We start from the raw sequence: 27325 nt of genomic DNA, 5'->3' as shown, positions 1-27325 counted from the left end.
GATCTGCTTCTCACTGACCATACCACTGTTAGTTTCCTTAAGGAGCCCCTGAATCGTGAATTTGGTCGGAGTTCCTGTACAGCCTTCGCGCTATTAGATGTTAGGTATTGTGAAGGCTATTAGAACTCGGAGAAGTAAAACAGAGAACATTAAAACAGTTCACCGCTTCTCTAGCACTCCTGGCCTTGCTGGAACCGAAAGATCCCTTGTTCAACGAGCTGGCCGTTTAATCCAGGATGGATTTTCAACATTTCTCATGAAAACTCGGCTCACTTGAATCCGAATGTCATGGGACTGGAGGTTTTGGGTCTGTTTCAAGTTCTGGGGTTGCGGGGGATGTTCTTGGGAACCCAAGATAGGATTGAGAAGGTGTTAATACTTGAAATTGCAGCTGCATGCTAGTTTATAGGATATAGGCATTTCTGAAACAAGGTTCACTGGGGAAGTGTTCAAGGGGAAAATAATTTTTATCAGTGTTTTCATATTGTTTGAGATATGAGCTCATGAAAAAGAATTTTTGGCCCCGCCATTCATCCCTTTATAAAACATGAAATGTAATCGTTGAAAAGACCTGTCTGCTTGCCAGCCTGGTTTCACTGCAGGAGCACGTTTAAAATGTAAAGATGTGAAATGCTGGTGATATAGCCACCTCCATCCTCCACCTAACCTGCAGAGTCAGCTACTCTGAAGTGGAGAGGTGTGTCCACATGTGCCAAAGTGGTGCTCCCTGCCATCCAGTCCATGCTGACTCCTGGTGGCCCTGTAGGGCAGGGTAGAACTCTCCCCGGTTGGTCCGTTTCTCAGACTATTTACGGGAGTGGGAAGCCTCATCTTTCTTGGAGTGGTTGGTGGTTTCGAACAGCTGACCTTTCAGATCACAGCCCAACTGACCATTGCAGCGCCACTGTGCCCGTATACCCACATAGGCATATCCCTATTCAATATATGGACGTGGCTGCCTTTATGTATCCTACCACCTTGTGCAAAGTGCTGCGTTCAGTCAGTGTTTGACAACCCTTCGGTGGTGAAGATGCAGGCACTTGGCTGACATCTCATTGAATATACCCACCCCTAGATAATGCAGGCCCCTCTTAGTCTGTTGGGGTGGTCGCAAGAATTCTTGCACCCAATTCAGGCACATGCTCCAGGAAATCTATAGCAGGGGAATTGTTTGGGGTGTACAGCACCCCCATTTTCAGGTGCCTCTTTGCTACAAAGTGGTGTCAGTGGACGTGGCTCCTCATGGAAGAGTTCTGGGGACCCATGTTCTCGCCAGTTCTTGGCATTTCAGACTAAACAGTGCCCATCAGGGTGTGAAACGTCCCATCTTTGTATTGGGCATTCTGAGATCCTGGCTGTGCTGACAGCCTGTGTTTCCTTTTAAAATGTTGGGTCGATCGTGTTTAGCCCACATGCTGATGTAGATGGCTCATTGCACTGCTGACAGAAAGGTCTGTAGTTTGAATGCACCAGCAGCTCCACAGAGGAGGGGTGAGGCTGCCTGTCCAGATGGACAGTGTGACGGGAGCAGTTCTGCGCAGTCCTGTAGGGTCGTCTTTAGACTAGACAAGCCGTTAGCCAAGTCCTGGATGTGGTAAAAGTTATGTGCTTCCTTATGAGCTGAAGATCGGTCTGGTGAGCCACTTCTGAGAATTCAAGACCATTGAGAACCCGAGACCCTCTGACACACGGGAGTCACCCTCAACGCAACTGGAACTGGCCCTCTGAAAATCACCCGCTGCCCTTGTGCACATTCTGACAGACAAGCCCATCTGGGCGTGGCAGTCAAACCACTTGAGCAGTTCTGGTGGCAAACCCAGGTGACCTCCAGGCTGCACTTTGAAGTCCTCCTGAATTCTTAGAATAATGGAGCCATGATTTAGATGAGCTTGAAAGTGCAGTGCTGACTGGATCATCCCACTCGAGGGGAATGAATAACAGTACTGTAGGTGAAGGGATATATTGGATGGTGTAAGACATAGAAAGTAATAACTTAACACATATAACAAGGGCTCCTGGGGGAGAAGGGGGAGCTGATACCAAGGAGTCCAAGAAGAATGTTTTGAAACTGGGATACAACAACTGTATAAGCATGCTTGGTCTAATTGAATTATGAATTGTTACATCTGTAAGAGCTCCCAATAAAATGGGAAAGTAAAGAAAAATACTGGCTGTCATTGATGGAAATTGTATTGTTGTCCTTTTAGTCCAGGTAGACGAGAAACAAATTCATACACACGTGTGTGTATAAGAAAGAGCTTTATGTACAAGAGTAGTTGGATATTGAGAAAACAGCTCAGTCCAGATCAAGTCCATAAGTCTGAGATTGGCCCCTATGTCCAATACCAATCTATAAAGCCTTCCGACTCAGGAAACTCATGGTGTGATGCGGAATTTTGGAAGATCACAGGCCAGTGGGTGGAAGGTCTTGTGGATCCAGTGGCAGTGGAAGCATCTCAGTGCTGGCAGGGGTGTCCATGTGGCTCCTCCGTCTCCAGGGCTCTAGAGTCGCTCCTTGTGTCTCAACAGGAATGTCTCCCAGGGAGTGAGCATGTGTCCTGCCTCCAATGAGCTATTTACCTCCTTAGCACCTCCAAATGAGGTCTTTAAGCTGCAACCTGATTGACAGCCCAAACTCCACGCCTGCACTGCCATGTCTCAAATTGACAACAGATAGTGTAGCTACCATATGCCCCTATAGGGCAAGGCTCGTAGCTTGCAGTGGACTCGAACTTGGCTCTCTCTCAGGGGCTTGCTTAGTTTCCACGTCAAAGCCTTTCTCTTCCTATGAGGCCTTTCAGTTCTCTGGGACCATTTGGGTAAAGAGCTTATTTATTCCTTACAAGCTGTTGGAACTCAGCCTCAACCCATCGGGGCCTGGCACCTTTTCCCATCAGGCATTTGACACTGGATCCAGCCTCCTCCGAGGGTTGTAGCCCATCTTTGTCTTCTCTCTCTCAAGTCACTGGCTGGGTTTTGTCGGTGGTCTTGGTCTTTCATTCTGCGCTTTTATTTTCTGTTCCATTCATTTCTGTTCTTTGCTCTGTTTCTCCGGGGCTTCTGCTGTGGTCTCACTGCTCGCATCTGTTGGAGGCTTAACCTGGTCCTTTCCCATTGCCCTTCTCTTCCCTTAGATTCACGGGAGCTAACCCCGCCCCCTCCCCTCCGCACCATGTCATGGCTCCCGCACATTTCACGGTTCCTTTTGCGTGGCCCCGTAGGCTATGCAGATAACTTGTGTGATGCAGCTTTGGCTGCCTTTAGGTTCTGAGACACCTGCGTTGGGCTTTGTGTGCGTGAAGCGGTTCCTCAGCTCTGCTCACCGCGTTTGACTTGATTGCGCTGCTGTTAAAAGGATCCCTCTCCTGTGGAGTCTCGTGACTTAGAGCTTTCTTTATGTGCTACAGCATCGTTAGTAAAAGTTGCCTGTGTGCGTGAGAAGCCTGTGTAATCTGAGTACTGGGTCCGCAGTTCTCGATGAGTCAATCAAGCGAGGCTTGTGAATGATTGGTTGTGTTATAACTTCAGTTGTCCAGATAGCGTTTTCTCTGAGATACCACGTTTTATGTGTGTCTGTGAGAAGCAGGACACGACGCCTCGGTGTGTAAGTGTCCTGGTGGCCCTTTGAGCCACGCATTCCACCCACTCACACGTATGGTGGCTTCTCGTGCGTGTTTTCTCCTCCGTTCAGGTTTTCTACACGCTGTGCTTTCTTTGTTCCCTGCATTGGACCTGGCCCCATGGCCGTGGGTTTTCTTCCTTCCTGCCCCCACCTCCTTGGAGAAGCCCTCACAAAAACAGCGAGTGTTAATTACGATGATGCTCCCCTAGTTCTATTAGAGATTCTGTTCTTTACGTGTTCAAAGTAGCTGCCTTTATTCTTGGAACGTGTGCACCTGCAGGTTAAAGCTCACTGCCGTCAAGTGGACTCCATCCGTAGAACCCACTGGAGCATTTGCTTTCCTGCTGGTTTCCCTGGCTGTGAATCTTTACGGGAGTAAAACGCCTCTTTTTTCTCCGCCAGAGTGGTTGGGAGTTTCGAGCTGCTGATCTTGCAGTTTGCAGCCCACTGCATAATCGCAGTGCCACCCGGGCGAAGGAAGTCTCAGTCCACAACTCGTTCAGCGACTGGAAAAGCGTGACAGGCGTTCACGGCTCCACAGTCCCAGGATGGCATCAGCTGCTCCTCTGACACGTGTATTATGCGCCTGCCTGGCAGCCGCAGGGGTGAGATGTGCTGAGGATGGGCCAGGCCGAGCTCTGGGGGTGAAGCCGTCAGCTGTCCCCTCTGAGACATGGGAACAGCTGGGAAGTTGCTTGCCTGCCAGGGGAGGTGTCGACAGCACCCCGTGCTCACAAGCCTCTCAGGGGTGCGTGCTAAGTTTATTCCCCACTTTCAGGGATGGAAACTCTTTGGCAAGCTTGGAACTTTGGCAAGAGTAATATGATCCCATATAGATTGCTTTCTTCACCGATTTATCACAGGGGCAGGGAACCTTTTTTCCTGCCAAGGGCCATTTGGATATCTGCAACATCATTTGTGGGCCATCCTGGTCAAACTCTGAATGAAGTCAGCCCTCACGAGATGTGATGCTTGGAACGGCTTCTCTTTGGTGAGGCGTGTGATGTTAGCCAGTGTTGATGGTTTTACGGGCCTTCAGAACCACAAGTCCACAAGGAACTCTGACGGTCTAGTGGTTACACACTGGGCTGTAAATGGCAAGGTTGGCAGTAAGTTAGTCCATCCGCAAGAGATGAGCCTCCCGGAACATTCTTCCACCTTGGACGCATGGTGTGGGTGGTGCTGTCCTGGACGCTTCTGCCACCTTGCCAGTGTGTTTCTCTGCCTTTGGCCAGTGCTGTGTTGGTTCCCGAGGCTCCCGGAGAAGGTGACCTGACAAGAGTAGCAAGGAAGGGACACAGCGTGCAAGAGCCCAAGTCACCAGGGTGACTGCCAGCAACACTCGGCGGCTTCCAGAACCTTTTGCATCTCTTAGGGGCAGACATGCAGCAAGTACCGAGGTCCCTCTCACTTATTGGCCCTGTGCTGTTGCCCGGTGGGCCTCAGGGTGCAAAGGGCAGCATGTTCCCATGCTGTCATAACTCAAGGAAACTAAGCGATGGCTGGGACGATGGCCAGATCCTAGACTCCCAGTGCGAGGCCCCGTCCTCTCTGCGTGACCTTCACGGCCCCCTCCGTCTTTCCCAACCACGGTTTGTTGTTTGTCAAGAGGAACCAGGATACAGCCCTCTAGTTGTGGGGAAGTCTAATGAGGCACAGGGGCAATGGCCTTGCCTGAGGCCGCCGCCGTGTGAAGGGGGCAGGGCGAGGGAGGGCCAGGGAGCACGTGGTCCACCCTGGGGCAGCAGGCCTTCACTGTTCCCTGTTCTCTCCCTTCACATCTTGTAATTTGGTCTTTGTCTTGTTGGCTTAGGCTTGGGGTATCTCTGAACTGGGGCTGGGGTGGGGTCTGCATTTGTCCTGTTAGAAGCTCTTTGGAAGATGATGTCTTCAGAACAAATGCCCATTAGCTTTCTCCACTGTGCAAGGACCCACTGCGTGGCACAGTGCTGGAGGTTGCGGGGTGGGTAGGGGGGAGTTTGGTAAGAGAGGAGGAGGATGTCAGGGAGGAGGAGGATGTCAGGGAGCCAGACCAGGGCCTTGTTCTGTCCTGCTCTCTGCTTCCATGGGCTCCTTAAGCCTTGAGAGGGGTGGGGGCGGCTGAGGGTAGAATGGAAAGGTGAACAGCCATGAGAAAAGCTGCTCAGCTCGCTAAGTAGGTGTCCCTGAGAGTCGCTACAGAGCAAGCAGGATCTTGGAGAGCTCAGCGCTGTGTTGGTAACCCAGTGGGACATGGGACCGCTCTGGTCTGGTCCTGACACGGTGCCTCTCAGTTTGGGTTCAGAAAATGTAGCGAGTATCTGAGTAACCCAAAGGAAATGCTTCCAGGAATATGTAGTGCGATGTTTTTGAAAGTGAATTCTTGCACGAGGTTGAAAAAGCTAGCCCTGGAAAGGGCCGTCTGTCCTGCAGAGGAGGAGGGACAGTATGTGTTCTACCACGTTGCCCATTGACTTGGCCAATGATGTTTTTTTGTCGGCTCGTTTTGTCGGCTCGTTTTGTCGGCTCGTTTTGTCGGCTCGTTTTGTCGGCTCGTTTTGTCGGCTCGTTTTGTCGGCTCGTTTTGTCGGCTCGTTTTGTCGGCTCGTTTTGTCGGCTCGTTTTGTCGGCTCGTTTTGTCGGCTCGTTTTGTCGGCTCGTTTTGTCGGCTCGTTTTGTCGGCTCGTTTTGTCGGCTCGTTTTGTCGGCTCGTTTTGTCGGCTCGTTTTGTCGGCTCGTTTTGTCGGCTCGTTTTGTCGGCTCGTTTTGTCGGCTCGTTTTGTCGGCTCGTTTTGTCGGCTCGTTTTGTCGGCTCGTTTTGTCGGCTCGTTTTGTCGGCTCGTTTTGTCGGCTCGTTTTGTCGGCTCGTTTTGTCGGCTCGTTTTGTCGGCTCGTTTTGTCGGCTCGTTTTGTCGGCTCGTTTTGTCGGCTCGTTTTGTCGGCTCGTTTTGTCGGCTCGTTTTGTCGGCTCGTTTTGTCGGCTCGTTTTGTCGGCTCGTTTTGTCGGCTCGTTTTGTCGGCTCGTTTTGTCGGCTCGTTTTGTCGGCTCGTTTTGTCGGCTCGTTTTGTCGGCTCGTTTTGTCGGCTCGTTTTGTCGGCTCGTTTTGTCGGCTCGTTTTGTCGGCTCGTTTTGTCGGCTCGTTTTGTCGGCTCGTTTTGTCGGCTCGTTTTGTCGGCTCGTTTTGTCGGCTCGTTTTGTCGGCTCGTTTTGTCGGCTCGTTTTGTCGGCTCGTTTTGTCGGCTCGTTTTGTCGGCTCGTTTTGTCGGCTCGTTTTGTCGGCTCGTTTTGTCGGCTCGTTTTGTCGGCTCGTTTTGTCGGCTCGTTTTGTCGGCTCGTTTTGTCGGCTCGTTTTGTCGGCTCGTTTTGTCGGCTCGTTTTGTCGGCTCGTTTTGTCGGCTCGTTTTGTCGGCTCGTTTTGTCGGCTCGTTTTGTCGGCTCGTTTTGTCGGCTCGTTTTGTCGGCTCGTTTTGTCGGCTCGTTTTGTCGGCTCGTTTTGTCGGCTCGTTTTGTCGGCTCGTTTTGTCGGCTCGTTTTGTCGGCTCGACCAAGCGGACATACCTTTGGGGACATGATTCCAGTCCCGACTCGAAGCAAAAGGCCACGTACAGGACATCTCTCCTCTGTGGCTGGAAATCACTCCTGCCTGGAAGCCTCGTTGAACTTAATCTGTGCGCACACCAGACCGCCTCTGAGCTGATGCCTGGAAAGCTAGTTTTCCTCTGCGCTCACCTTCTCCGTTTGTGTGCTTAAATGCAGTCCTTGTAACAGCATATGGTTGCTGTTGTGTGTCAGTCTATTCTTATGGCCACTGCCTTTTTATTAGACTATTTAATCCAATTACGTTTAATTTAATTATTCATGGAGGCCTAAGTCCATTAACTTGCTCTTTCTTTTATATTCACCCAATATTTTGTTTTGTTTTGTCCCCCCCTGCCTCCTTTTTCCTTGGATTTGAGTCGTTTTAGTACTCCATTTTTCGGCTGTGCTTCTCATTTTATTCTGTTTTTATAGCTGCGGTAGGGATCAGAATATGTATCTTTGACTTCCCACTTGCTGTAGCAATGATAGAAAGAACATGTGTTCTGCTGTGAGATAAGACTTCCGGACGGGAGAGCTCTCATCCAGAGGCTTTGTAGTCTGTCTTTGAAAGCATTGGTTCATCCAGGATTTATATGGATACAAAGAATAAGACTAAGTATCCATTTCTTGCTAAACAGCTCCTCCATTCATGACCACAGTTTCAGTTCATTTGAAATGCTGCCGGATGAGCTCCTGCTGGGGACCTGATGGAATCAGCCCATCAGATCAAGGTGTGGGATGTGTGACACCTTCACTCGGGTCACAACCCTGATCTGAGGGAAGGGGAGTGTCCCCGGAGCGTGGCCGGAATAACCCTGTCTCGTGTGAGACCTGAGGAGGGACCTGAAGCTCTTGACATAGGGACATCTCCAAGGAATGCCAGGTTCATGGTTCTTGGAAGGAAACAGACAGATAAACCCTGTGCCAGAATTGGTGATGAGGTGGAAGTGTGCCTGACTTCCACCTCATGCAAATCATCTTTGGGGGCTGATCCTGGTCTTTAGCCCCCACCTGCTGAAGCTAGAGCTGGCTTGAGCATTGACTTGTAGCCCCCTAAACTGTGGAAGAGGAAATTTCTGTTGGTAAAAGTCACCCACATGGGGTTCTGTTAGAGCCATAGCAACAGGCAACCAGGACACCTGGCTTCTCCGGAAAGTCAGCTTGAGACGGATTTCCCCTGCGCCCTGCGGAATTGCCTTTGCTCTAGATTTCTACCCCAGAGCAATTCTCTTCTGCCAGGTTGGTTAGGAGCCCTGGTGGTGCAGTGCGTATGCATTGGGCCACAATCCGCAAGGTCAGCAGTTCAAAACCACCAGCTGCTCCCTGAGAGGAAGATGGGACTTTCTACTCAAAGAGTTAGTCTGGAAAACTCACAGGGGCCATGCTGTCCTGCCTTACAGGGTCTCTGTGAGTCCGCATCGACTTCGGCGTGGGGAGTTTGGTTTAGTTTCCCAGGTTGATTGACTTTTCCAGGGCAAAGCCGCACACAGTTTGACTGTTTTTCTGGCCTGGGCTACAGCTGCCCTATGGTTGGTAGGGATTGATCAATAGAGTTTGCAAATAAGGAGATTGTCATACAATGTGCAAATGACGTTCTGTAGCCTACCGAGAAGTGATTGGTCAGTTTGCATCTGCTTCCACCCTGGATGTGGCTGTGCCTGGAAATTGTGGGGGTGGCATTGTGCCCATAGGCAGGTTTCTGAGACAGAAGCAGCAGAGAGAGGACGTCACTGACTGCCCTCGGGTCCCGGCTCATCCACTCCAACCGAGTGATAGAGGACGTCACTGACTGCCCTCGGGTCCCAGCTCATCCATTCCAACCGAGTGATGCTGTGTAGGACAAAGTGGAACTGGTCCCCAGGGCTTCTGAGGCTTAAAGAACCTCCTCAAACAAGGACTCTAATTTGGAAGACAGAAGCCCAGAAGGGGTCTGCTGGCTGAGATCAGGGCTCACGGCCTGGAAGGGCCCCATGATAGTTGGCAGTGACAAACCACAGGGCCAAGAGGAGCCTGTCCTTGGACTGAGAAGAGACTGCAAGACCGAGCACCCTGTACCGAAGACTTGCCCCATGCTCGTGGATCCAGAGGGCACCGTGGCCTTCCCAGGACTCACTGGACTACATGCTTGGCCTGTGGGCTCTGCGCAGCTCCTACCGCGGGTAGAAAGCACGAAGGGGAGGGCCAGCTGGCGTCAGAATCGGCTTTGCGCTCATCTTGCTACTTTCTACCCGGTCCCACCTTCCAAGTCAGGTCCAGACTCACCTCTTCTGCCCTGGACAGACTGCTTCATCTGATGCCCCGTTTTTATACGCGTGGGGTAATGCCTTCCCTTGGCATTTACTTCCCCTGGCCACACGCATGTCTCCCGGAGACGTGACTATTGCGTCTGGATCTTTTCTGTGTCTGGGAGACCCCCTCCACCACTGGGCCTTCTCAGCAGCTTTCCACACACAGGCAGCCCCCACCTGGGTACAAACGAACGCTTTCCCTGTGGCTTTAAGAAATTGGCCGCCAGACGAGCCCTGGGTTGACTGCTCCGCTGGTCAGCCCCCCAGGTGCATACCCTTCCAGAGCCTCAGTTATTAAACTACTGGTTGCTGGAATCGCCGGGTGATCTGGTGAAAATGCAGATCCCTGGGTTCTGTTGATGGAGCCCTGGTGATGTAAGTGTTGGGCTTCTAACTATAAGGACAGCAGTTCGAAACCACCAGGCCCTCCGAGGAAGAAAGACGAGGCTTCCTACTCCTGTAAAGAGCTAGTCTTGGAAACCCACAGGGGCAGTTGTACATTGCTCTGGAGGGTCACTGAGTCCGTGGGGGGCAGTTCCATTATCTCCTGTCAACCTGAGTGAAGGGGTGAAGTCTAGCCTGCCTATCAGGCCATAGCCAATCATGCCTCTGTGGGCATGGCCTTCTCCTGAGGATTCTGGGAACTCCTGTCTTCCCTGGAGGCAGCTTCTCTGCTTCACATTCCTGTCGACAAACCAGATGGGTTACACTGATGGAGTCAGAGAGCTGGAGGAACCATGTGGAGACCCACACAAACACTGAGATGTTTCCACTGCCACTGGATCCACACGTCTGTCCATCGACTGGCCTGTGATTTTCTTGCATTTGGTGTCATGGCATGTGTTGCATGAGTCTGAAGAGAAATTCATAGGCTGGTATCAGACATATGGACTGATAATGGATTTATGGACCTGATCTGGATGGAGCTGCAATTTATTTGTTAAAAGGTCATTTTATCAGGCGCTCTTAAACAGCTCTTATAACAACCCACACATCAATTGTATCAAGCATATTGACACATGTTGCCAACATTGTTTTCTAAATATTTACTTTATATTTGAACCCTTGGTATAGGCTCCTCTTTATTCCCTCCCTCCCCCTTTCCTACCCTCATGACCCCTTGATAAATAATTTTCATATCTTATACTAACCGCTGTCTCCCTTCCCCCATGGTTTCTATTGTTCATTCCACTTGGGGGGGTAGGTGGTGGTGGTGATGTGTCGATCATTGTACCCCTCCTCTCCCCATCTTCTCCCTACCCTCCTGGTATCACTACTCCCATTCCTGTTCCTGGATTCCATGTGTCTTGAGGTGTTTGCTTTTCTCTCTTATCTGTACCTGTGTACATGCTCCAGTGTAACCCGCAGTAAAAGGCAGAACTTTAATATAAAACTCTCATACACATATGAGCACCTATGAATTTGTTTCTCTAGTAACCCAGATTAACCCAGTCAGCGCTGATTGGATGGCAATGAGGTTGGCTTTGGGTTCCCTTTGAATGAATCAGAAACCCTTGTGGGAGGAGCCGGGGGCTGCATTTTCACTAGATCCCAGGTGATTGCCATGGCTAGCCACGTTTGGAGACCTAGCTCTCGTTTGGAGACCTAGCTCTCGTGCAATAGGAACCTGGACACCGTTGCTTTGGGATTCCAGTGCTGCAGGGCAGCACGTGAAGGTGCTTGTGCACAAGGATTTGCTGTGAGCAGGGCTGTTTCCATGTGAAGTGAGGGCAAATTCACAGAGTGAACGAGGGCCTCAAGAGTGATGGTGGTGGCCAGAGCATGATTGGCATGTTGGCAACTTGCTCCCACACCCCGGGCTCCTGAAGGGCCCAGGACACCTTCCGCTCTCCCACTGCAGACATAGACCCACACTTTCCTGTTCTCATGATAGGAATCACGTGCGTTGTAAGAATCCTGGTGCAGTCCTGCTTATGTTCCCTCAGCCAATCTGGAGCTGTCTGGAGGCCCTGCCCTCAAAGGGTCCATCGGGGTGTTCTGTAAGGTAGACCCTCGTGGTCTGGGCACGGCCTGAGAAATGCAAATGTGGACAGGAACGATGATGGTGACGTGTGATGGCAGAGAGGACCGGGGCCCCACGTGCTTTTGTCGTGTTGAGAGGAGCTGGGTGCATTTCTCAATCTGCAGAAAGGAAGTTCTGCTTGCCTCTTGGGCTTGGGGGAGCCTGTCCTCATTGGGGTTCACGGAGCCTCCCAGATTTGACCCTCATACTGTCTGATCTCAGTCCTGAGTCGCAGTCTGCTGATGCTGATCTGCACCTGTTGCCTCTGAATACATTACTTGACAGTAGAAGTGAAGCAATTGAAAACCAGGAGGTGATTCGGAGGAGTCACACGCTCTATGATCTACGCTGTGTGCCGCGATGTGCCGCGCAGGGAACTCGGGCGAAGGTGTGTGCGTCCCAGCCTGCTTCTTGGATTATGACATCTCTCCATGTGTATCGGCATGTGATTCTTCTTTTGAAATGCCCGTTCCTGCGCTCGGGTCAGCCTGCTATTGAAGAATCTGTCTGCTCTCATTGATCAGTCAGAGCTGGTTATGTATTATGGCACGGAACGGTGCGAGCCTGAGTTTCGAATGCGCAGCTCTCCAGTCGACTTGCTGCTGAGGAATTTCCAGGCGTGGCTTTCTTTGCTAGCTGGTTTTCATTACTTGTCACTGGAAATAGGATTCAGTCTTCAACTTTTCCTATTGATTACATGCACACACTCGCACTCACTCCCGGATGAATCTGCTCATGGACACAGCTTGCTGGTCATAGTGAATCTTGGGTTGACTCACTCAGGTTTCCTAGGTAGCTAATCCAGATGCCTATAAAGAATTAATCTTGTCTAATGTTTATTTCCTCTGTGGGGGGATCTCCATTGGCCGACACTTGGGCCTTGGGTCTCCACTCTGCACTTCCCCCTTCATTCAATATGGTGTATATATATATATATATATGCACATAAATATATACACACATATATCTACATATACACACATATATCTTTTTTTGCGCATGATGCCTTTATACCTGGTCCCTTTGGCACCTCGTGATCGCACTGGCCGGTATGCTTCTTCCATGTGGGCTTTTTTGCTTCTGAGTTAGATGGCCGCTTGTTCATGTTTTCTGTTTCCATCTGAAAATCCATCACATGGAGGGGCTCCACTTGGCCTCCTGGAGCATGGCTGCATTTGGCGAAATGCAGTGGTCGAACTTTTCCTGCCTTTGAACAGTAGTGGCAAACACCATGGTGGGAGTGTTGGGCTGCTATTGACTGAATGGCCAAGCACATCCATTGCCTCCTGTTCCCCACAGGGTAGTAAGTGACTTCTGCCTCTTGTGGCCACGGTTTGGTTCTTCCTGCCCAAGGGCTTTCCCCAAGGGCTTTCCCCAAGGGCTTTCCCCAAGGGCTTTCCCCAAGGGCTTTCCCCAAGGGCTTTCCCCAAGGGCTTTCCCCAAGGGCTTTCCCCAAGGGCTCACGGTGAGCAGGTGAGGGAGGGCAGTGAGTGTACGTTTCAATTCAGTAGTGAGTGGGTAGAGTCCTGCTGGGGATCAGGTGAGCCAATGTCATGTGCACTCGGGATGGAATCCCACCAGGAAGGGGGAGGTGACCCCAGGAGTGGAGCATCCTTGGGACCCTGTGTCTTGTTTGCCCTTCTCTGTTGGACTGCTTGGCCTGATCTCCCCAGTTTCCGCAGCCTCGGGAAGGAGCAGGGTCCTCCAGAGGGGGGGATACACGTCTAGATTTTGGCTTAGGGACTGGCCAGCACCCACCCCAGGGAGCCCCTTTCCATCCCGTGATGGGTTCTGGGTGGTCATTGCCATGACTGCGCAGCCCGGCTGTGAGGGAATGTTGTACTAAAGGGGAGAAGGTGGTGGTTGGCATCAGAGACGGAGTGGCATGCCCATTAGGAAAAGGGATATTTGGGACATAGTCAACGTCTACCTTCCTGACACTAGGCTTACTATTCTAGAATAAATTGTTTCAGCATCTCCCCCCTGGGACTGTTGGCATTGGCCGGAGCATCCTTCCTCTCCCTCCAGATGGTGGGCCCAAGCCCTCCTGGGCTGTCTCTGTAGCAAGACCTTCTCTAACCTTCTTCCCCGTGTGTTCCACCATGGAATGTCGGAAGGGGAGATTTCCGTGTTGTGGAGGAAGCAGAGAGCTCTGTGAGTACTCTACCTACCAACGCGTCCTACGGGGTGATACTGAAGACACGCAGGGAAACATGGTTTGTTGTTCATCTGAAATCCGATTGAAAGGGAGTCCGTCTGGCAACCCTCCCCCATCACCTCATCTTCCTGAATAGCTCACCAGGCCTGCAATGCCCCAAGCAGGACAAAAACCAATAAATTCTTAGAAAAGCGTTCTGGTCTGAGAACTTGGCGGCCTTCACGGTCCTTATGTTCTACCCATCTCCCAGGGGAAGGCCCTGTTTTCTTCGGCACAGTTTGGAGACCAGATAAGCCCACTGACACGTTGCCCCCAACCCACCCACGCACCCCTCCCGCTCGCTGGAGCGGCCCCTCCAATGAAACCGGATCCTCTTCATCTCCCACTTGTGTCTCGCGGCGGCGGCGGGAAGACCATGTCTGCCGACGAGAAAGTGTTTAATTCCAGGATCCACACGAGTCCATCCGTCACTGGAGCGTATGTCTGGCAAGGATTGAAAGCCAAAGGCAGCCTCACAAATATTTCAAGACGGAATTTATATCTTTCTAACACATGGTTCATATACAGATGTAATACCTCAAGAGCTCTGCAGTACTCCAATCATATCCTGGCTTCACTACAAGGGATGTCTGCAGCAGACCACAGTACCAAAATCATTTGCTTTTTAAATGCGTTAAAAGAAAGCAAAGTTTATGAGGGGCCCCTGCCCGAGAGGCCCGCTGCAGTCGGTCTACGATAATGGATCTGAACCCAGCTACGTCGACTGAAGCCAAGTATGTGCCTGCCTGCTGCCCGGAGAGGAAGGCCCTGGGCTCCTAACTCATGTTTCAATCAATGTTCAGAGTCCTCTGCTTCCTTTACAACATGGAAATCTCCCCTTCCCGACAGTCCATGCTGGAACACAGGGAGAAGAGAAGAGGGTTACAGAAGTTCTTGCTACAGTGACGGCCCAGGAGGGTTGGCCAACCATTTGGAGGGGGAGGAAGGATGCTCGGGCAGTGCCAACAGTCCCAGAGGGAAGACACTTCAGTCATTTATTCTAGGGCGGCGCCTACCAGGCAATGTCCCTCTGTCATCCTAACTGCCGTTCCCTTGCTGCGGGCACTGTCCATCTCGTTGGCGGTCTTCCTCTTTTTTACCGCCCCTTTGCTTTACGTGGGACATACTTACACTCATAACAACATGGACTCTTGGTTGATCCCAAGTTCAGCCTGGGCAGGGAGGAACGCCCTTCTTTTGTGTTTGCTCTGTCTAGCCCGCCGCGCTTGGTCCCTCCTTGAGGCTTGTTCTCATCGCGAGCGACTCTCCCAGAGAATTCCTCGGAGCTGGAGGCTTTGGGGGTTTGGCAGTCCTGAGAGATACAGATGGAGAAGGCTTCATCTGTCCTTGCCACCCACTGCTGTGACGGTGCCTTGGAACAGAGGCAGAAAGGGACTTGGACTGCTTCCACTACGCGTCCTGTTGGATCCATAGCTCTCCCCTCTTCCCTCCCGACTGTTGGCTTCAGTGTCCTGTAAGCCAAGCTGGGGGAGCGGCCTGGCCGTCCTTCTTCTTCACCCAAGTCACAGGCCGGACCCTAGCCACCTTCTCGTCCGGCTGCGCTTCCCCTTTCATGCCTCTGTACTGGACTTGATCCCCTCTGAGGGCAGAACCAGGCCTCTTGTGGGGACAGTTCATGCAGTGAGGAGCCTGGCAGGAAGCCAGCCCTGGCAGGGTCGTGTGCCATGTGGTGGTTTGGTTTCCTACAGAGAGTAAGCATTCCAGAGCTCGCCTTCTGACCCTCACAGCCTCTGTAGGCGCTGCATTTCCCGTTCCCATCGTCGGCCTGTGCCCACCGACTTCTGGTTGGGCAGCGCTGGGGTTTCGCCCCTCCCTCATGGATGGCATGGTAGGCTTTGCGTGCCGGGGATGACCGTGTCAAGTCCTGTGTCTATCCTCTGTTCTGAGATGAATCTGGCTTCTCAAGGAATCATTCCTGCCGGGAGGTGAATGCGCACCATGTCTCGGGTGAGAACTCATTAGCTTGGCAGTTCTTCCCCCTTAAGTGAATTGGACTGTGGCTTAGACGTACAGGCAGCTTGTCTGGGCTTGGTTTGGGTGTAGCAATCTGTGAGGAACTTCACGTTGCTGGGCAAGCTCAACCCCTCCCCCCAAGGGAGCCTCTTAGGGGAAACCCAGACACCCCTTTCCCCCCTCCACATACCCCACCCTATGTCAGCAGGGTCACAGCAAAGTCCCGCCCTATTTGGGGTTGGGTACCCCTCACCCCTTGAACCAACGCCCGTCTGTACCCGAGGCTGCAGCAGTGCCGCCTTTGACTAGCACTGTCCCAGCCTCTGTCTACTAGGTGTTTCCAAGTGGTTCCAGCCCCCAGCAATGCCATGTTTAACAGAGGGAACACTGCCCAGCCCCGTGCCTTCCTCCGCCTTCCTCCCAAGCATGGCTCTGGTCTCGAGCCCATTGCTGTAGCTGCTGTGTCCATCTCATGGCTCAGCGGCTTCTTAGGACCCACATCTCAGGATGGTCAGGAGCCAGTATAGACAGAGGAATCAATACAGCCGGACCTCGACGCTAATCCATTCTAGGAGCATCGAGATGCGATGCAGTTGTGTTCCAAATCAATTTTTCCCATAAGAAATACCTGAAAACTGATGAGCCTGTTCTCGACCGCCAAGTTTTTGCCCTAACCTGACCCAAAACATCACACAGAAATTTCAAAATGAATTAGTTCAGCGTTAAGTAATATAATTTACATGAGAGACATTAAAAGTTTTTAACAACTACAGTATGGCCCATTCCTCGAGACTGATGAGGATCCGGACCTGTGGACACAGATGTGGGAGGAGGTGTGGAGAGAGTCATTGTTTGGAAGGGGAATCTCCTTCCACAAAATCAACTGGTAGCTGCTTTTCAGGTGTTTTTTTTTCCTCCTTTGCCTTTTTTTCACTAGGACCTGCGTGGCTTTCTCAAAACAAACAAACAAAAAATTGTCAAATGTGGTCTTCTGTTGGCGTTTCCTTAACTGTTTTCTAAAAGGGTTTACTAAATTTTCATCAGCAATATTGATAATATGGTTAACTAGTTCCTTATGATTTTTTTTTTGAAAAAAAAACTTAGAACCTGTGTTTTTTTATCTAAAAACAGTACAAAAAGCCACAAAAACTAAGAAAACGAAAGCAAAACACTTGGAATACATCCCCAAAGGTTCAAACAGTGTGTGCTAACACGCCAACTAATGCGGAGTGACCGAAACACGAACTGCTCCTGTTCACAAAGGTCGTGTGTGTGGGGGCAGATTCCGATGTTCTAGTTCTGATGCAAAATTTTCTTGGTATTTTGTGTCGAAATGCAATTATGTCGTCCTGATGTGGTCGAGTACTGGGGTTCTAGTATAAATGAAGCCAGTCGGTGCTCGTACCACTGGAAGGAACCCAGTAAGGGGACGGACCCCAGAGACAGGAGTTGGAAGGGTGGCTTCGTGAAGGAGCCTTGCTAAGGGTGTCATCCCCAGGCAGCAACCTGAGTGACAAGGGGTATGCGTATACATGTGCGTGTGTTTGTGGGTAGGTGGGGGAATTAAAAGACCTTTTCAGTCTCGGGACCACAGATTCTAAGGACATGGAGGAGGCAGAATGCAGAGGTCAAGTTGGCCGGTGTGGCAACAGGAGGGTGAACAAGATGGCGCTGCGCAGAGGTGACAGCCAGACCTCCCTGCCTGAGCGATTGTGTGTGGATCATGAAGTGTAGCCAAGAGCACGCGACCTTGGCTTTCTGGGCGGGCCTTGTGTGTCTGGACCTTCTCCGTTTCCTCCTCTTGTTGGGTCCTGTCATGTCATTGCCATCACAGGAACCACCGGCGACAGTAGGCTCATGAGATCCCTGCTGTTGTCATATCTCCGATGGCTTGGTGGTTGTGTTAGTCTGGTAACCCCAAGGCAAGCAGTTCGGGAGAAAGCTGTGGCGCTCTGCCCTTAGAATGAGTTCGTCTTGGAAACCCACCGGGGCAGTTCCACCCTGTTCTGTAGGGTCACTGGGTCAGAATGGACTCCAGGGCCATGAGTAAATCTCCATGGGAGCAACGTGCCTACTCTCGCTCCCTTGAAGACAGCAGGTGTGTCAGAACAGCTGATCTTTCCATTGGCAGCCGAGCATGCCACTGTTGTGCCCCTGGGGCCCTGGCATCACTTGCTACCTGAGGATAAGTATCCAAGGGCTCAGGAGCCCTAGTGGCTCAGGGGTGCAGTGCTGGCCTGCTTGCCTGAGGGTTCAAAGCCACCAGCTGCACCTCGGGGGAAAGATGAGATTCCTCTTCTAGAGGCTGAGTCACAGAAACCCTCGGGAGTTCTGCCCTGTCCAGCAGGGCTGTGGGGAACTGGGATCAATTCGATGGCACTGCATTCCATGCTGGAGTCTCTCAGAGGTCTTGTTGGGTGCCAACCAGTTACTCGTGTAAAGGATCCCGATGGAGCTTGGTGTGTGGTAGTTCCTCTGTTCAAGGTCACCACTAGGGAAATAAACGCTTATTGAGTGTGCAGCTGGTGGTTAGCACGGCCATCGGGCTCTCTGCTGCTCTCCTCTGGTCATTATTCCCAGTCTTCCCCAACTCGTCATCGGGCAGAGAACCGTTTCCAACATGAGTTGGGCTCCCCCACCCGCAGGCTCTGGACTGGCTGCCTGCTGCACTCGGGATAAGCCCCGAACTCTGCCTCGGAAGAGATGCCCTGACGCGGACTGTCTCCTTTCTGTCCTTGGATCAACCGCCTGTCCACACCGCTGCTCTCGCCACTGTAGCCATCCTGACCGACTTTGTGTCACTAGAACTCACCTCTCCACTGCCCTCCAAAAACCAAACAAACCAAGCTCACTGCCATCGAGTCAATTCCAACTCCCAGTGATCAGTGGGAGTTTGCTGGTCAGCGTACAATTGACCTTATGGGTTTCTAAGACTAACTGTGCACAGGAAGAAAGCCTCTGCTTATGGAACAGAGGTGGTTTTGAACTGCCGGCCTTGTGCTTAGGACACCAACATGTAACCACAATGACACCAGCTCCACTGCCCTGGAACTTTTATATTGGCACCCCCTTGCTCAAAACCCCTGTGTTACATCTTGGTTCTTTGTGAATATCCTTCTCTTGGCAGATGGGATGGGGGTGGGGGCCGTCGATGAGGCCATCTAGCAGAGTCCATGGAGAAGCAGAGTGTTGAGAAAACTAAAGGGAGCAAACATGCACAGAACCCCCATTGGAGCTGGTTCTTCGAGCTGAGTTGAAAAGGGTACCTTGTCAAAGACGTCACCCAGCCCTGCAACCGGGAGCTGTCATTGAAGGCCGTGTGGCATCATCAAGATGGGCGGGATGGAAAACACTGCTTTGGACTTGGGCCGACGGGTGGAGCTTTGCTTCCAAGATCATCCAGTGTAAGCTGGTGGCGGTGGGCCATCTTTGAAGTGAAAATGTGGATATGCAAATGTAGTTTGAGCTTGGGTGGGATGATCTGATGGGAAAATATGGACGTGGGCCGTACTGGCTTAACCACGCATGAACGCTGTGAGACAACAGGGTAAGAGAATAAGGAGTCCTGGTTGAACACTGTGTTCAGAAGTGCCCCTCGCCTGCGTGGGGGAAGGTATGGCTGTTGGCTTCTATGAAGATGAACAGTCTCAGAAGCCCTGGTGGGGAAGTTCTACCCAGTCCTGTGGGGTCGTCGTGCGCTCAAAAATATCTTGAAAGCACACAGGAATAGAGGTAGAGAGGGAAGATAGGTAATTTATGAGAGGGACTCGTCGTGGGAAGATGAGCAGAGGGAGCCCGGTAGTCGAGCAGGCTCGCACCCCCGCAGTGGGCATGTGTTTCAGCAGAAGATGGCCATCGATGCCCAAGGCTGCGGCAAGGATGTTGGAGCGAGGCGCCAGTCAGTGGGCATGGGTCGCTAGATGCAGAATTGATGGTGGCTCTGTCTACTAGGGCTGCAATGGGACATGGAATCGGTTTGTTCCTACTCTTACCCTGGTGCTGCCGGCCTCCGAAAATCCGCTAGGCTGCGGATGTTAGAACGGGTTACGTCTCCTCCACGTCATTTCTTGCAAACGATGTGGCCAAGTTGTCCCCTCCTCCAAAAGTATCAGGACTCCGCAGCACGTCTTTATCCCCAGGAGGGGCAAGGTGGATGGACGCCTGAGATACCCACGGGGCTTGGATTGCGCCCCGGTGGCTGCCCTTTATGGGGCAACCTTCGGAAAATACCCATCCTCGTGTAGTTCGGGCTCACCATTTGTGAAATGGGATCCATATGAGCCAATGGGTAGAAAAATCCTCAGTTCATGTTGTAAATGATTTTGCTCTCCACAGATGGGAGGCACTTTGGACTTAAAGAGGAAAAAAGTTCTGTTTATATGCAGTAAACACTTGTGCTTGGAGTATGGATTCATTTGGAACATTTATGGGAAGCTATAACTAGCTTTTCTTTGAATTTCAAAATGACATATAAAACATCTTTTTAGGATTGTAATTGTTCCATAATACTTGATTGCTTTTACTTCCAAATGGGCTCTGTCCTCTGGTTTGCCCAAGGCCGACGGTCTTTGATGCCAGCAGCGCTGGTTAGAAAGTAATCCATTCGGTTAGTTGGTTTGTCATCACCAGCCCAAGTGATTGATTTTAAGTCTGTGTTCTTTTCCCAGCTTGAAAGGAGCATGTGCTTGATTATAGAGAAATTAGAAATATATACCAATAGAGAGGAGAGACACATCATGAAGGCTTAGCCCCAACACTCAAACCCCCCGGCAAGGACACTTGGGTGTATTTTTTTGTCCCAAGATGGATCCCGATGACAGAAGCTCAATGCAATGGCTTTATGTGTGTTCCTTCCTTCCTGAGCTCACTGACCTCACTGACCTCCTGGCCGGGGCTTTGTGGTGCATGGTAGCTGAGCACACACACTGTGAGCGTCAGGGAATGTTGATGTCCACCTACAGGGGTCAAGAAAGGACTGCGGCCAGGGTGTGTCCCAGGGTGTGTCTGGTCAGTGGATGTCTGCAGACAAGCCCTCGAAGTCACGCACGTGTCTTAGTCTGTTCAAAACCAAAACGCAGCCCAACTGCCATCGTGTCGATCCTGACTCCCAGGGGCCCCGGAGCCCAGAGCAGAACCGTCCCAGTGGATTTCTGAGACTAACTTGTTGCCTGGAGTAGAAGGCCTCATTTTTCTCGGAGTGGCTGGTGGTTTCTAACTGCTGACCTTGAGGTCATCAGCCCAACTTGTAACCGCTTGGCCACCAGAGTTCCTTAGTCTGGTTAAGTCCCTTAAACAAAAAGCTCTGGGCCTTCAAAGGGGCTTAGTGGGGTCAAGTTCATTCAAAGCAGAGCAGAATCATTCTTTTCTACCACCACCACGCACCTGCTAATTCTTCAAGAGCAGCGTGGGCTCTCCCAGGAGGATTTTGTTGGGAAACCTTATCCCGTGGACCCCACAGTCTTGATCTAGTCCTGTTGATTTCTCTTTGTTCCCAGACCTCAAAGCCATTTTTACAAATCTCGGATTTAGACTTGATCTCTGTGGAGACCATGCAGAAACCCTCTGACCATAATGGGGGGTGGGGGGAATGTGAATGCCTTTGGGATCAGGGAGCATTGTAAAGCTGATGGTGGCAGATCACTCTTATCAACTAAAGGCCACACTGTCTTCAGAATTCCTCAGTTGTCCCCTCACGTCCTTTCTGCCCTGGGGTCCCATCTCATGCCACCATCCGTTTGTCTGCTGAGGGTCTCTTGGCTGTGAAGGAGTCTCCAACGTCCCCTGTTATTGATGCCTCTGACTTTGAGGGGGACTTGTCTGAAGGTGGCTGCTGTAGGATGCCCCGCTCCCAGAATGTGTCTGTTCTGTTTGTCCAGACGAGAGTGGGGTTACAGGCTTTGGGGAGGGAGATGACAGGCCGTGTGTTGTTTTCATCACGTGGTGTATCCAGGCTCCGTAGATCACCTCCTTGGTCAACTGAGGAAGGCCCAGTGTTTCCACTCATGGCTTACTCCTGTCAGACTAGCCTGTGATGTCCAGTTCTTCAGAGTCCCTAGGCAGGAGAACCTAATTGAGTCATGATTTCCGCTAGGGGAACTTGGTTAATCTTGCAGATATAAATCCGATCCCAGGAAGCACTTTCATTCATCATGAGCGCATCACTTCCTGCTTACCTGGAAGGAAACACAAGGGCTGCCCAGTTAGTCCCTGAAGGCTCAGATCTCAGGGCCCATGGAAGATGCTTTGTGTTTCTGAAGCCCTTTCCCTGAGCTTTTTGTGGGTGCATAATGCCCATTTCAACCTTTTTCTGCCCACCAGATTAAAAAATTTAAAAATAGATACTTCTGTTCCTGGTGTCTCTGAAGGAGCTTTTCCTCCTCGGTTTCCTCTCTGTGGTGGTCGTGGTTCCTCTCAAGCTGGAGTGCCTGCTCTGTAAGTTCGACCTTGACTAGAAACCCTCCCCTGGGCTCTGAAGGTCTAGCAGGGTTATACACCGCGCCTCGAGAAGACAGGTGAGGTTTTCTGCCCTGCAGAGATTTAAAACCGTGGAAACACAGCTCTGCTCTCTCCCAGAGTCACTGAGTCGGAATTGGCTCCGTGGCAGTGAGTTTTGGGGTCATCGTCCTGGGGTTTGCTTTCTTTACAGCCCCCTGAGGGTCGTAGGTAGATACTAGCAGACATCCGTACCCTGGCGTTTCGTCTTTTTTGATAGGCGATTGCCATTTTTCCACTCCAGTGGTTATACAAACAGTCTGGAGACGTGGATTCTGATATCCTGGGACGGGTTATGGGCACTAAGCTTTATGAAGGCCCTTTTCTGCACCGGCTTCCGGGAGCTTCCTTACCCAGTACAAATAGGGTTGGGGAGAATGTGTTTCCTGCTTCATGGAGGAGAGAGCCTTGGATGCAGATTTGTGGCAAGGGCCATAGGCCCAGGAGGAGGTGGAACCGACGCTTGGTCCTGTGGCTCCAGGATGTTCGTGCCAGGTATCTCGGAGCTGGCCTGGCCGCCCCCATCTCTGGGGGAGGTGAAGCCTGGAGCTGCGTGGCAGGGTGGGACAGATTGTCAGCCAGCTGAGAAAGGGTGGCCTGGAGTAGGCCTGGCACAGGCAGGCAGGCTCTGGGTGGCCTGCTGGCGATGATGGTGGGGTACAGAGTTGCATTTGAGGGGGTCTTCTCAGCTGACCTATCTCACCTTTAAAGTCATCATTGCGAAACTTCTCGCCTGTGGAGTTGTTGATAGCATCACTCTTAATCGGCCTTGGTCTGAAGATGGCAGCGAGGCGAATCCAGCAGACACGTTACATGCATGCATGTACACATGCCTATGTGGGAAGGCAGTGCAGATCATTACAGAAGACAAACGGACTTGTCTAGTACACTCTATTCCACTCTATTCCACTCTAAGGCCATTGAATCTAGACAGAAACGGACTTGTCTAATACACTCCATTCCACTCTAAGGCCATTAAATCAGATTTCCCCAACGACAGAAAAGCTTCGCCGCTCCTTCCCAACAGGAGTTATCCACCGTTTCGTTTGGTACTGGGCTGTTTGGTGGGTGCCCCGTGTTCTGGGAAGACACCACCACAACAGAGTAGCCCACACACTGGCTGCCTTATAAGAGCGTCCTTTACCCTGGGCTTCTGGGGCATTGATGCACACATTGCTCAAGGCGTGCTTTTATGGTTTGTCAACAAGATAGCTTCCATAAAATATGCTCTATCTCACAGCTGTGTATAATTTATTCTATCCATGCAGCGCAAATAAAAATTTTATTTGCATCATCGCAAAGAAATATCTGTATAAATACATAAGCAACGCTCATAAGAGATGGCACTGTGCCCACAGTTCACTGCCAGGGGAGCCGGGGTGGTAATGTGAGGCCAATTAAAAAGCCAAGAGATGGCGTCGCTACGGTGCGCTCATGGCTCACCAAGATCGAGCTCAGCAAATAGCGCACTTACTCGGTCGCGCCGAGAGGTCGCAGGGTGTCCTCCCAGTGGTGGCAAGACGTGCCCCTCAACTCTCCTTGGGATGTTTAGAAATGGAAGCTTCTTGGAAGGGGTGAAAATCAGCCCAGAAAGAGCTGCTCGTGGATCGAGCGAAGGAAATGTGTGGGTGACAAGGGAGATGGTGGGGGTTGGATAGTCTGTTTTCAGGAGGCTAAGTGGCTTTGTCCCCTGCTGCTATCAGGGTCCAAGAGAGAAGGCTGTTATTGGCTTTGGCCAATGCAGCCTGAGCTGGCTTTGCAACCGGGAGGCTCTGCTCTGGGCAGATGGTGGCTGCTGTGAGTTGGTCCCGACTCACCGCAACCCCAACTCCTGGCGGCCCAAGCACAGCAGGAGATACCGCCCTGTCCCTGGCGGCAATGGGACCATTGTGGTCCATGAGTTTCCATTGCCCGCTTCCTGGCCCATCTTTGTCTGGAAGCTCTGCGGAAGCTTGGTCCGCAGCATGGTAACAGGCCCATTTCCAGTGATGACTGGCTGGCTAGATTGGGTAGGAATTAAACCTGAGCCCTGATGGTAGGTAATACATTGGGCTATTAGAATAACCACCCACTTCTCCTTGGGAGAAAGACAGGGCTTTCTGCTCCCAGGAAACGGTTACGCTCTTAGAAACCCATGGGGGGCAGTTCTACCTTGTCCTAGGGGGGCTCCCTGGGAGTCGGCATGAACTCAATGACGGCGGGTTTGAGTGGGTTGGGTCTGGAAGGAGGGGCGGCAGTCCTATCACTGAACCGCCAATGTGGGTGGTGGTTGTCTGCCAGGAGGTCCCTTCCAGCTCCCAGCACCCCTGTAGGACAGGACTACAGGAGGGGTTCCTAGGCTGTAACCTTAAGGGAACACACGGCCAGGCATGTCCTCTTCCTTGTGGATCTGCTGTCCCCCACCCCCCACCGACTGGTCAAGCCACCCTACAGGTTCAGCCAGGGGCCCACCTGCTTAGACACAGCTGGTCCACTCAACAAGACGCTTTCCCTCTGTGTCGGAGGCCATGAGCATGCAGAGCCCTCCTGCCCTCCCCCATCACCCCGCTTCTGCAGGGTGCCGAGGCCTATACAACACTGAGTTCACCAGGAACGTTGTGCAGTGGTGCTCCGCCTTCCTCATGCCGCGGTCTGTTAGTACAGGTCCTTATGCTGTGGTGAACCGCCCCCCCCCACCATAACATTCTTTTCGTTGCTACTTCATCACTGTAATTTTGCTACTGTTATGCATAAGGCCACCCCTGTGAAAGTGTCATTCGACCCCCAAAGGGGTCTCAACCCACAGGTTGAGAACCGCTGTTATAGAGGGCTTGGCTCCCTCTGGTTCGATGCTCTGCTGGGCATTCTCACTCAATTCACATACACCCTCTGCCGTGGGGTTGATTCTGGCTGCTAATGACCCTCTAGGGCAGAGCAGAACTGCCCCCTTGGGGTTTCTGAAACCGTCAGTCTGTATGGAAGCAGACTGCCTTGTTCCAATGCCGAGTGGCCTTGGTTATAGGACCCCTGGCTAGCTGACACAGCGCCCAGGTGCACTGGGTCAGAATCTGCATTTTAAGCAGACCCCCAGGTGATTCTTCAATCTCCGGTGATTTTTGTGTGTAAGAGCTCGTTAACATGTAGACTCAGATTCAGAATACAAGGGTGAACCAGAATAAACCGGAATGAAGCCATGTTAAATGTTTTTAAGAACTTTTCTGCCACTTACTGTAACTCTAGCCCCTTGGACAATTGAATTCATTAACGCCTCAATGTCTCAAGTCCTGCTGGTTTAGTGGTTGCTCCTAGCGCTGCAAACCCAAAGGCTGGGAGTTCAAAGCCAGCAGAGACCAGAGTGGAGGACAGCTGAGGCTTTCTGTTCCAGTCAAGAGGGACAGTCTCAGAAATCCTTAGGCATTTCCACCCTGTCCCACAGGCTCGCTGGGAGTCAGAATGGACCCGCTGGCAGGGGGGTTGGTTTGGGTTTTTTACTCCATTTAGCAATTCACTTGTGTTGGAGGCTTGGCTCGCAGACCTGCCAGACGCAGCTCGCAGTCACTCAGCCTGGGCCATTCGTGAAGAAGTGAATGTGCTTTCGCAGTTTGCTCCAGAACCGGGTTCCCCGCTTTGGGGGAGCTTGTAATAACACCCCCGGTAATGCTTGGGGCTTGGCAAGGCTTTCTGTGGTGGAGGGCAGAGGTCAGGTGCATTTCGGGTGTTCACTCCTTCGTAGCAGGTGTTTCAAAGCCCTGCTAATCCGATTTGAGAGGCCGGCCAGCTCCCTTGTAAACCAAGGGCAGTTAATTGAGTGGTTTGGCTCTGCGGGTGCTCTGTGGCCGCATCAGAACTGAATTTGCTTCTGTTCAGGGCAACGTGCGACTTGCACCTCGGGCCCAGATGGAGAGCCGTGCCCCAGTCTTGGCAAAGTGGAGGCGGTGATGAAGCCTGGTGCTGCCACTTGGGCAACTCTCTGCCAAGATGTGGGGCCACAGGGTAGCTGCATGACACATGTTACAGGACCTCTTTGGCTGCCTCGCTTTTCTGGAAAAGGGAAGTGCTTGTACTCGGCTCATCTTCTCCCTCGGCTCTGGGTCACCAGCAAAGACCTCCTCTCTCAAAATGGCTCCAGTCCCCACCAGCCCCTCCCCGCCTAGCTGCCTGCTGAGCCCCATCAAGAGTCCCTTCCAGCCACTCTCCCACCGTTCCTCCCGCTGTGCTGGTGGATTCCACTGGGCATCCACTTCTGTTTTTCACTTGTGAGCTGGGGGGAGGCTTACAGAGCAGATCGGTTTTCCTTTCTCCAATCCGAACACATCTTGTGTCTTGTCATTGATTGTAATCCCCAAAGTAAACAGCCCTCATCCCACTCCCTCCCTGTGGAAGGAAGCCCCTTGGAGCCACAGGAGAGGTACAAGGGCTGCCCAGTGTCCCCATCACCCTGCGGAGACCTGCCATGTGCTTGCTGCTCTCTCAGAGGGGTGTCTCCCACCCCTTCCTCCCTCAGTGAGGCTGTGAGTCGCCAGGGCAGCCTCTTCTGTGACTCTCTCTCACTTGAAGCACATGGGACCTAGGTGAGCAGACTTTTCCAGGGCAGGGGTCAGCAAGCAGTGTGGACAAAAGGAGCTGGCTCCAGGAGGTGTCCTCTGGAAGTGTTAGGGGGACTGGCCAAGGCAGGAAGAAGAGGCTGTCTAAGCGGAAGGCATCTGGCCCAGAGCACCTATACAGTCCCCCTCCAATGTGGACTGCTGGAGAATGGAGGGCTGATGGATGGATGGATGGATGGATGGATGGATGGATGGACGGACACTTGGGCAAACAACTGGGCTGAGGATTATAGCTGACCCAGGGCGGAGGTGGAGGTGGTCCTGATGCTGACCTGCGGAGTGGCCCAGCTCACTGCCTCTGCCACCCACCATGCCCCTCCCTGATCCTTCGTTTCCTTGGTCCTCCACTGCAGAGGATGTGTGTGCGTGGGGGTTGGGATGGGGGTAGAAGAGGAGGGTTAATGGCTTTGTGACTCGCTTGAGACCCTTCAGAGAGGTAGTGCCAGACGGTGAATGCTCAAGTCTTAATCCTTTTGTAGCCTGAATATAACGGCAGACGTCCACACCGAGAATGATAAAATGGTGTGGATTTAAAGGCATTTGGGGAACGGTAAAATGTCTAGGATTAAAATTTCAGTACCATTTGT

The 27325-nt window shown here is 51.9% G+C and overlaps 1 protein-coding gene across 2 annotated transcripts in view; it reads left to right on the top strand.

Moving 5' to 3' along the window:
* Nucleotides 1-27325, top strand: part of ADAM12 (ADAM metallopeptidase domain 12) — a 281165-nt gene that overhangs the window by 9240 nt on the left and 244600 nt on the right. The gene's annotated exons all lie outside the window — the stretch shown is intronic.

This window comes from Tenrec ecaudatus, chromosome 16 (genome assembly GCF_050624435.1).
Source record: "Tenrec ecaudatus isolate mTenEca1 chromosome 16, mTenEca1.hap1, whole genome shotgun sequence".
NCBI classification, from domain to species: domain Eukaryota; kingdom Metazoa; phylum Chordata; class Mammalia; order Afrosoricida; family Tenrecidae; genus Tenrec; species Tenrec ecaudatus.
Note: the sequence above shows the minus strand (reverse complement) of the source record. Positions and strands in the feature narration are given on the sequence as shown.